Source organism: Nicotiana sylvestris, chromosome 9 (genome assembly GCF_000393655.2).
Source record: "Nicotiana sylvestris chromosome 9, ASM39365v2, whole genome shotgun sequence".
Lineage (NCBI taxonomy): Eukaryota > Viridiplantae > Streptophyta > Magnoliopsida > Solanales > Solanaceae > Nicotiana > Nicotiana sylvestris.
In genome coordinates, this window is record NC_091065.1 from 72,703,457 (window position 1) to 72,713,854 (window position 10,398).

General features: G+C 33.8%; 1 long non-coding RNA gene across 1 annotated transcript; it reads left to right on the plus strand.

The window, feature by feature from the left end:
- The first annotated feature begins 6,337 nt into the window (after nt 1-6,337).
- On the plus strand, nt 6,338-10,187 carry LOC104240066 (uncharacterized). Its single transcript, XR_714310.2, has 3 exons — nt 6,338-6,531; nt 8,303-8,371; nt 9,820-10,187. It is a non-coding gene; the product is annotated as an uncharacterized lncRNA (long non-coding RNA).
- Nucleotides 10,188-10,398: the final 211 nt, after the last annotated feature.

The following is a 10,398-nucleotide window of genomic DNA, read 5'->3' on the forward strand; positions in this document are numbered from 1 at the left end:
TGTGTAACCAAAACGACTACAATTTTTGCAAAGAAATCTTCCCCTTCGTAGTGAATGTATTGCTTATGATGTCCAACAAATAAGTAGGGTTGAATCTGGATTTCCAGAGAAATTTCAACACAAATCCTTGCATATCGACCTCTTAGTGTTGTTGATGTGCATGTGTCAATTTTCAGTAGGCGTCCTATTGCATTGCCAATTTTTTCTAGGATTTTACCATCGTAAAATTCTGTTGGCAATTGGGGAAGCCTAATCCATACAGCAGAGGTAGTTAATTTTTTATTTTTGGCCACAAAATTTAGTTTCCTTCTGGAGATAGACAGGACATGGCCATTTATGAACCATGGACCTAAGTGGATAGCTTTATCCATGTTTTCCTTCTTTTGAATTTGATAATATAATAGTCTTCTCTAAGATCAATTAGTGAGAAGTCTTCCGTTGGATTCCATAAGTCTTGAATTTTCCTCTTTAAATAATGATGTAGTATACGTTTCCTACTAATTTGATTATGATAGAATATTTTCATGGTTCATAGATACGCTGTCTATCCTCCGTTGAAAGAGAAATTTTTATAACTCCTTTTGAGTTACCTTCTGGATCCTGCGCAATCTCCTTTTCTTCCATTGAGTTTGTTGTGTAGAGAATATCCTCTTGTTCTATTGTTGGAGCAAAATCCATTGGGTTTGATTCCAACAATTTGTTCTTAAAGGATGTTGAACTTTCCAAATCATTTTGTAGTGGGTTGTGATGGATTATGTCAGGTAGTTTTGGGGGATAGTGTTTTAATTTGTAAATGGTTGGGAGTTCGTCTTAGAGAGAAAACTATTGAGGGATGTTTACCATACAACTTGCATTCTTCTAAGTTTGAGTAGACGTTAATATTCAAGTTATTATTACTAGTTTTGTAGCATAGAATATCAAAGTGTAATCTATCAAAATTAGTAAAGTACGACAAATAGCCCAAATATTAGTCGTTTTGGCATATTGAATTTGCTTTAAAATATTCGATGCTTTAGAAAATAAAAGCAATTACTTTTGTTTTTTTTCAAATCTGTCCTTACTGCTTTAGTTAATGGAATGTTCATTAAGTAAGACATGTAAGATAAAAATAAATGATATTTTAGATAAAACTCTTATAATAATTACGACTATGAAATGTCTTTCTTAAGTGGTGTGCAACAATATTAAAGACAAATTAAAATAAACTAGAGGGAATGTTTCAACTAATCTATACGGAGAAAAGGATTGAACTTGACTAATATAATTTAGTTTTCCTTTAGTTAAAATATAAATGTTTAATTTCGAAAGAACTTCTTTAATCTACTCCAAACACTACTAAAAATCCGATAAATACCGACTAAAATTTTCAAACCAACGTTGGTCGGTCAAAAAAAGCGACCAAAGTTAGACAAAAACTGGGAGAAAAATATTTTACATTTATTTTAAAAAATACCGACCAAAGTTGGTCGGTAATTTGGTCAACAAGTTGACCGAGCTGGTCAAACTTGCTTAGTCAAAGAAACTTTCGCATTACCGACCAACTTTGGTCGGTAATGTGGACCCAATTTTTAAAATTTTAATAGTTATATTATTATTTAAAATGTTTGATGAAATTTAAAGAAATTTTATTTAAAATTACCGATCAAAGTTGGTCGGTTAATGCAGAGGAAGCATTTACCCACCAACTTTGGTTGTTATATTTTAATTTCTGGAAAATAACCGACCAAAGTTATTAGGTCAACATTGGTCAAAAAATATGAATCACTTTTATATTCACTATCTAAATAATATAAGTGTAATCCGTTAACACTTTTGTAATTCATCGACTTATAACTTAATTGGATGCATCGTTGAATATTAAAAAAAATGTTTGACCTATATCTATTAATAGTAAAAATAAAACGTCTCGATCTATATCGATTAATCTATGTCATGCATTATTAGTGATGAATGGATGGAAAATAGAAGAATTAATACTAAACATCTTTGACACACACACACACACACACACATATATATATATATATATATATATATATATATATATATATATGGATCACAAATTAAAGAAACGAAAGAAGTTATTCGTATTAAGTAAACGAATTAAATTAATAGGTCAAACATGGTCAAACTTTAAATTTGAATCGCATTAATATTTACTATCTAAATAATATAAATGTAATCAGTTAACTCTTTTGTAATACAAATAATGAATACACTAACATATACTATAACATGCTATATATGTAGTTAAAGTAGCACAACGAAGTGTGTGTGTGTTATATACACACACTAACATATACTATAACAAGCTATATATATAGTTAAAGTATTACAATAAAGTGTGTGTGTGTGTATAGGTATAGCCGTATATATATAAGAACACGAAGAGCTAGGAACACAGGGTCGGGTTCTTTTAGTAATAGATCACTTGTGAAGATCCTAATTAGTATATATAATTTATCATCAAATATATCTATTTATAAATTGATTCATCGACTTATAACTTATTTAGATGCATCGATGACTATTAAAAATAAAACGTTTTGACCTATATCAATTAATATAAAAAATAAAACGTCTCGACCTAAAATAGAATAATATTATATTGGTTTATCAATTGATAAATTATTCGTACGTAGTAATGTATAAGATTGATCATCAATTATAATATAATGTATGTGTGTTTGTGTGAAATTACTCATATACTTAAATATAATTTAGAAAATTTACTTAGATAGATGCTATTATAATCTATTAAAAGTAATTACCTAGTAATATAATTTTGTGTAAAGATTATGCTTATAATTTATAATAATTGTATAGTTAAATAAAATAAATTATTTATAATAATTTTTTATAGCTTATAATATTTTAAAAAATAAAAACAAAAAAAAACAATTTTTTTAAAACAGTAACCAACCAACGTTGGTCGGTATTTGGTCAAACGGTCAAAACTTAATTTACCGACCAAAATACTGTCACGACCCAGATTTTCCACCCTCGGGAGTCGTGATGGCGCCTACTCGTGAAAGCTAGGCAAGCCGAGAATTATAGATTCATTAACCTTTTTACTTAGCCTTTTTAACAATTCAATATAACAAGTGATCAATAGCGGAATAATTATAATAAACAGAAATGCGGAGGACGAAAACCAATAGTTTAACCATATACTAGTGCAGAATCCAACATACAACTCTACCCAAAATTTGGTGTCACAATGTCACGGACTGTCTACGAATACTACAAACAGTGGTCTGAAAGATAAATACAAAGTTGACTCTGAAATACATAAAAGAAACAGATAGAAAGATAGAAGGAGATGCCAAGGCCTGCGGACGCCTGCAGGACTACCTCGGGTCTCCGCCACTGGATTGAAGGCAGCAATCTCACTGTGGTCCAAAAGCTGCATGTCACGACCCCAATTACCCGGACGTGATGACGCCTATCACAATACTAGGCAAGCCAACCCAATCAAATATCCACAGTAAACCTCTTTTAATAAAAATATTTTTCTAACATGAGTTAAGTCTCAATTTTTCATAAGAAATATTTAAATCACCGAAATGTACGGAAAACAGTAAAACATCAAACCAACACAGCCCAACAATCTGGTGTCACGAGTCTAGATGAAGGAGGAAAGCAGGGCTGCGAACGCCATCCGTTATTTCAACCTTGCAGTCTCCGGTAAGCTCCAAAAATGCTGGGGACCCTCACTCTGCCGCTCGGGCACCTAGATCTGCACACAAAGTGCAGGGAGTAACGTGAATACACCAACTCAATAAGTAACTAAAGTAAATAAGGTCTGAGTGCAGTGACGAATAGTTAAAAATCATATATAAGAGTGCACAACAGAGTATCAAATCAAACTCAATAGTTTAAAAGTCAGTTACTTCGTAAAAACTTCAGTTTCAATTGAAATACTTTGAAATCATTTACTTAGCAGCTTTCAACAGAGGCTCATTATAAAAGAAGAGTGAAATCAGCAAAGATATCATAAATGGGCCCCTCGGGCAAGGTATCACTCATAAATATAGCCTCTCGGGCAAGCCTCTCAGTCACTCGTGACTCAGCTCTCGTCACTCAGTACTCACACTCAGCACTCATGCTCAATAATATCTCATAATAGTAATAATCATAATAGTCGTTGCGGCGTGCAGCCCGATTCATAGTTTATAGTCGACTACGCTCACTGGGGGTGTATAGACTCCAGAGGGTCTCCTACAGCCCAAGCGTCAAATCGCTGTGGCGCGCAACCCGATCCAATATATATATATATCGTTGCAGCGTGCATCCCGATCCATATAAGTATCATTGCGGCGTGTAGTCCGATCCATAATATATACATATAATACTGCTGCGGCGTGCAACCCGATCCATAATATTTATAATCCTCACCATTTGGCCCTCAACCTCTCTCAGTCATTAACCTTACAACCACTCGGGCATAACAGTGGAAATCAGGAAAACTCAGCCCAAACAGGTTTCACATTTTAAGAAATAGAGTGATAAAAACCAGGTTTAAACAGTAAACAGGTAAAACATGACTAAGGATATGTTTTCAAACAAATAGAGTGAGGAAAGCAGTAAAAATGCCCCTAAGGGCCTCAACAGGTCGGTACAAGGCCTCAAACATGACATACAACCCATAATATAGTATTAATCTCTAAAATGCATAATATCATAAGATTTTAAATTAAATACACGGCTTAATAGTCGCTACGTGATGGACCAAGTCCAATCCCTACCGGTGCATGCCCACACGCTCGTCACCTAGCATGTGCATCACCTCATTTATCAAAACAATACGAAATATCGGGGTTTGTACCCTCAGTTCCAGATTTACAATGATTACTTACTTCAAACCGGATGAAATACTACTCCGCGATGCCTTTGCCTCTCGCTTTGGCCTCAACTCGCGTCGAATCTACCCAAAATCAGAATCATACATTAGAATATGCTAAGGGAACGAAGCCCATGCGAAAACAATCAAATTATACCAAAAATCCTAAAATTGTCCCAACCCGACCCCAGGCCCACGTCTCGGAATCCGATAAAACTTACATCAATGAAATTCTTATCACTCCACGAGTTCATTCATCTCAAAAGTACCAAAATCCGACAACAAATGGCCCCTCAAACCCTTACTCATAGGTCTCCAATCTCAAGCCCTAATTCCCAATTTTTAACCTTTAATTCCCATTAATTCCAAGTCAAATTAGTGAAATAACACCATAGAAACGAGTTTAGGGTCCAAAAATATTACCTCTATGAAATCCCTCTTCAAATAGCTCCCTCAAGCTCAAACCCGCATGAAAATGGTGAAGAATAACTAAAAAATCGCGAAGGAAGTCTTGTATACCTTCTGACCCAGGCTTTTCGCACCTGCTGTCCCATTAGTGCTTATGCGGTTTTGACACCTACGGTTTTCACTTAAATGCCCAAAGTCGCATCTGCCATAAGATATTCGCACCTGCGATAGCGCATGTGCGCTCACCTAGCCGCTTCTGCGGTTCCAACTCCTCATATTTCATTCCGCTTCTGCGACTTGTTTTCGCATCTGCGGGGGTCGCACCTGCGGCCTCCTAACCGCAGATGCGGTTATGACAACAGTCCTAAAACTTCAGTTGCAAAAACCCAACTCAAATCTTCTGTCAACTATCCGAAATTACCCCGGGACCTCAACCAAAAGCACAAACAAGTCATATACCACTATCCAAACTTATACCAATCTTCAAAACACCTCAAACAATATCGAATCAACCAAACCACATCGAATTCAAGCCTAAGGTTCCAAAAATCTTCCGAATTTCGTTTTTGATCAAAAAGTATATCAAACCACGTCCGAATGACCTGAAATTTTGCACACACATCCCAAATGACATAACGGACCTGCTGCAACTCCCGGAATTCCGTTCCGACCCCTATATCAAAATTTCACCTATCAATCGGAACATGTCAAAATTCCAATTTCGCCAATTCAAGCCTAAATCTACTCCGTACCTCTAAAACACATTCCGATCACGCTTTTAAGTCCCAAATCACCTTCCGAAACTATCCGAACCATCGGAACTCACATCCGAGCCCTTTAACACATAAGTCAACATCTGGTTGACTTTTCCAACTTAAGCTTCCTCAAAAGAGACTAAGTGTCTCAAACCTTACCAAAACTTCTTCGAACCCGAACCAACCAATCCGATAACACATACACTACAAGAAAAAAGACCTTTAGCGGCAATTATTTTTTATTATGTAAACACAAATATTTGCGGCTATTTAATTTTGGCCAGAAAAGAGTGCTTATTTACTGGCAATTCAAAGTAATAGTCACTAAAAGTTACTCCTAAAATTGATTTTAATCTTCTTTTTATTTGTTTCCCTGTTAAATATTCCCGAATGGATACATTCACCCCAAATTGCAAAACCATCTTCTCTGCCACAGAGATGCACAAAATTGATTAAACCCTCGTATCTCTTTCTCTATCGTCGGCACCCAAATCATCTTGTTCTATCGCCGGCCACCATCACCAGGTAATATCTCTCTACTCTTTCTCGTTGTCTATATTTTTTCCTTCTAGTTTTGATTTTCTTCATTTTGGATGGCTCTTTCTTTTTGAAGCATAGAAATTGGAGCTTGTAAACAAGCTTATTGACTTGTTCCTATTGTGAATTTTTGTTTCTAAATACGTCGATCAGATTAAATGAGCGCTAAATATATATTCGGTCGCTCATTAGGAACTAGGGTTTCATGACTTGTCAAAATTAAAATTGTACTTTCTACCTTATCTGCTTCTTATTCCTTCTGCGGTAAGTCTTATTAATTTTAAACTTTCTTTGTTTTGTCCGATATGTTTTACATTAAGGATCTATACTAACATTTCAGATTCGAAATTTATCCATATTATGATGCAACGATAAAAAACAAAAAGTAAAATTCAAGGTGTAATTTCGTGAATTTGGTCTTGTGAAAAATAAGATTTAATTTTGTAATTGGATTTTCAGCGAGGGGATGCCACTTGAAACCTCTTGCAGACAGACACTCTAGACATAAATTCAAGTATGCATTTAAATTATTTATCGTGAGCATATTTTTGTTACCAATAATTGCCTTTATTAGTATGCTTTGTGCATATTATTACAGCCTATTGTAATGTTTGGTAACATACATTTTAGTATCTATATAATTCACATTTGTATTACTTTGTATAGTAGCATCGAGGAGAGCCCCAATAATGGATAACTACAGTAGTTTCTAGTAGTTTTGCTACTGTAAAAATAATTGGCCGATATACTGGCATAGATGTCGATGAACTCTATCTAGTGTAAAAGCTTCAACTGATCTGTTTATGCCGCGAAAGCTAGTGCTGCACTATTTTATATGAATATTCAGTTAGATGAATCTGAAAGAGGCTTCTTCGATTTTAACTATCTAATAAATGTTCATTAACATTTTTCGCAAATGGATTAACACCTTGTTCTTGATGTTGCCATTAGTCCTTGTTAATATTTTTCTACAGCTTATTGGCAAACATCTTATATAATTCACATTTGTATGCTTTGTGCATATTATTACAGCCTATTGTAATGTTTGGTAACATACATTTTAGTATCTATATAATTCACATTTGTATTACTTTGTATAGTAGCATCGAGGAGAGCCCCAATAATGGATAACTACAGTAGTTTCTAGTAGTTTTGCTACTGTAAAAATAATTGGCCGATATACTGGCATAGATGTCGATGAACTCTATCTAGTGTAAAAGCTTCAACTGATCTGTTTATGCCGCGAAAGCTAGTGCTGCACTATTTTATATGAATATTCAGTTAGATGAATCTGAAAGAGGCTTCTTCGATTTTAACTATCTAATAAATGTTCATTAACATTTTTCGCAAATGGATTAACACCTTGTTCTTGATGTTGCCATTAGTCCTTGTTAATATTTTTCTACAGCTTATTGGCAAACATCTTTTGTTGTAAGACGGATCCCATTTCTCTTTACCTTTTAGCTTCTACATTTCATACATTCAAGATTCTATTATTTCATGAAGAAACCTCTTCGTTGGGATCTCTTTGTGGAAAAAGAAATGGACTGCACCAGCATTAGAGTTAAACATCTTGCATTCTTGATGCTTATCATTTGCCAAGCCAAATAGAAGGCATGACAATTAAGTAAATGATGGAATAAGTCATGTGAAGGTAGCAAGATTCTAATGATAAGTTGTTATAACTTATCTTCGGTGGCTCCTTTCCTTTTATGTCAATTTTTTTAATATGCAGTGGATATGGTTCTTCTTGTTGCAGGGTGCAATTATATTTTCTAATAGTGTTACCATGATTTTACCAATTTATGCTCAAGAGGTCCGAACTGAGGTATGAATTTCATTTCCATTGGCACCTTGTCCTGCCTTATGTTTCCATGCAGCATGCTGTCATTTCTTTTTTAGCTTATACTTAAGTAATAAAAAATTTCGTGAGACACGATAGATTTTGTTTGAAATTGTAACTTAAAGGAGAATTTTGAACAATATTCTGTAGGACCTGAACTGACCTATTGTTATCAATTTTAAAAGATGATATATAAATCTAACGACATTCGTATCCTGAGAAGTGTTAATTTCTTTGATCATGAGTTATATTGGGATTATTATAATCTTAAGACTTTTGATTTCTTTAGTGTTCAAAGTCCTTAAATCAGTCAAGGTTGGACTCTTTACTCTTTGGTTAGAAAGCCTCTTTGTTTTCTTAAGGAAGAATAAAATTTACATTGTGATTTTCTTGTGAGTGATCTTTAATAAATAAAGTATCCAAAGAATACAAAAGGTAGAATGGTCTAAATGGCACCTATACTTCTTCCACTTTGTCATGCCGGTTCCCAAACTTAACAATTTTCCAATTGAACACTTACACTCCTTCAAACCGTGTATAATAAATGCTTATGACACGACGCTATCAGTGGGTGCAATACAATCTCCTATGTTAGGGACCGGCATGACAAAGTGGGACAAGTATAGGTGCCATTTAAGCCATTCTGCCAATACAAAATAATGGAAATCTTAGTTCTTGATTCTTAGCGTGAAGTGATATCTACTGCGAGTATTTAGTAAGCCTTCTATTGGACAATATATCATCCATCTTTCACTTGAAGTGCATAAATTTTCGGCACCAATATTTTTGCTTAGAAAACTGTTCAAGTTTATTAGATTAAGAATGATGGAGTATCGATGGTTCTTGAAATTAGAAAGTTGGGGAGTGATGTAACAGTGTGATTTTTGTGAGTAGGGAAAACTAAATTTGGAATTGCATATGATATATATATATATATATATATATATATATATGGCAATCATTAAATGTTTTAATAGTTTGTGTTATCCATTAGTAGCTATGTTTATTTTTTACAATTGAAAACTAATATGAAGATCATTGTATCCGTAGAATTTTGTTCAGACGTTTATTTTTGTCATTTTACTTGCACTGTGTTGTGCATGATTGAGAGGCTGCAACATCCCTTGCCCGAACCGTTATATAAAATATGCAACATTAGTTTCGTTTCTTAGCTAAAGTTAACTATTTGTGCATTATTTATTATTTTATATTTTTTTTAAAAATTGAATTCAATTTTTTTGTGTTTGAATGTGTATTTTATCGATTAACAGGAACTAGTCATATGTGATGCTCAATAAACAAAGAGCTAAGAGTACAAAGTTGAAGAGAATCAACATTTATTTTTGTCTTCACAATCTAACTTCGACTTCATATATGTTAATTTCTTTTCATGAATAGATGTTGTAAGTTTTCTAACAACTTCTATTGTGCAGTTTTCTTCGAAGCTACAATCCGCAAATAACTTGGCTTCAAAGTCAGTGTCTATTGGATGCAACTTGCTAGAGTCATCAAGAATCGACCGTGTTTGTTCAGCCTTGTCAAGACACTATGAATAGTGACCTGGTATCATCTGATTCATGTGGTGCAGAAATATTGATTGAGAGAATAAATGCTTTCTTCCATATCTGAATATGATGATTCTAAAATTGACATTGTATGGAACTAGGCTTGTAGAAGGAGAAACAACTATTATTGGATTCTAATGACGTATTTTTCTTATATGTTGATACTCTAAATTTATGTATTAGTAGTTGCTTCTGTATATTATGAATTTAGTGAAATATTTTTATGCTTTCTTGAATGAGTCATATTTTTATGATGTTAGAATTGCATACAAAAGAAAGGCGGTTAAATATTAGTATAATGGCAAATCTGGGTATATATTCAGTTGCTATTATAATAGCTATTAAAAAGTACCTTTATCAGCAATAAAATGAATATTTATCGGCCATAACAAATGCTGTTAAAGCAGAATAAAAGGCAATTTGAGGGGTGATTTTAGTGGCTATTAT